Here is a 1,228-nt window from a genome sequence, read left to right as displayed (position 1 = left end):
GGGCCAACGTGCAACGACCCGCTTGCTCCACGCAACCCCTCGTCCCGTCTCGGAGACCGCAAGTTTGGCCGAAGGGGCAACCGGCCGGCCGGCACTGCATGCCACCCGCCGCCCGGCATGTGCAGCTCTCGCTGCAGTCGGGGGAGAGGACGGTCTCGGCGATCTGCGGGATTGGGGGAGAAGTTAAAAAAAAATTAAAAAAAACACCCAAAAAAACAACAACCAAAACAACCCCCCAAAAAGACTAAAAAAACCCCCAAAAGACTAAAAAAAACCCCAAAAGACTAAAAAACAACCCCCCAAAAGACTAAAAAACCTCCCCGAAAGACTAAAAAGCGCCCCCAAAAGACTAAAAAACCCCAAAAGGACTAAAAAAACCACCAAAAAGACTAAAAAACTCCAAATAGACTAAAAAAAAAAACCCAAAAGACTAAAAAAACCCCAAATAGACTAAAAAACGCCCTAAAAAGGCTAAAAAAACCCCCAAAAGACTAAAAAAAACCCAAATAGACTAAAAAACAAATAAAAAGACTAAAAAAAACCCCCAAAAAGACTAAAAAACTCCCCCAAAAGACTACCCCCCCGAAAGACTAAAAAGCACCCCAAAAAGACTAAAAAACAAAAGAGACTACAAAAAACCCCCAAAAGACGGAAAAAAACCCCAAAAGATTAAAAAAAACCAAAAAAAAGACTAAAAAAACCTGCCGAAAAGACTAAAAAAACCCAAAAAGACTAAAAAAAAAAAACCCAAAAGACTAAAAAACACCAAAAAGTCAAAAAAAACTGAAAAAAAAGACTAAAAATGCCAAAGAGAGTAAAAAAAAAACCCCAAAAGACTAAAAAATCCCAAAAGGACTAAAAAAAACACCAAAAAGACTAAAAAACCCCAAATAGACTAAAAAAAAAAACCCAAAAGACTAAAAAACCCCCAAATAGACTAAAAAACGCCCTAAAAAGGCTAAAAAAACCCCCAAAAGACTAACCCCCCGCAAAAGACTAAAAAACAAACAAAAAGACTAAAAAAAACCCCCCAAAAGACTAAAACACTCCCCCAAAAGACTACCCCCCCAAAAGACTAAAAAGCACCCCAAAAAGACTAAAAAGCAAAAAAAGACTACAAAAAACCCCCAAAAGACGGAAAAAAACCCCAAAAGATTAAAAAAAAAAAAAAAGACTAAAAAAAACTGCCGAAAAGACAAAAAAAACCAAAAAAGCCCATAAAAAAAAA

This window comes from Charadrius vociferus, unplaced genomic scaffold (assembly GCF_000708025.1).
Source record: "Charadrius vociferus isolate BGI_N301 unplaced genomic scaffold, ASM70802v2 scaffold497, whole genome shotgun sequence".
In the NCBI taxonomy this organism is placed as follows: Eukaryota; Metazoa; Chordata; class Aves; order Charadriiformes; family Charadriidae; genus Charadrius; species Charadrius vociferus.
Note: the sequence above shows the minus strand (reverse complement) of the source record.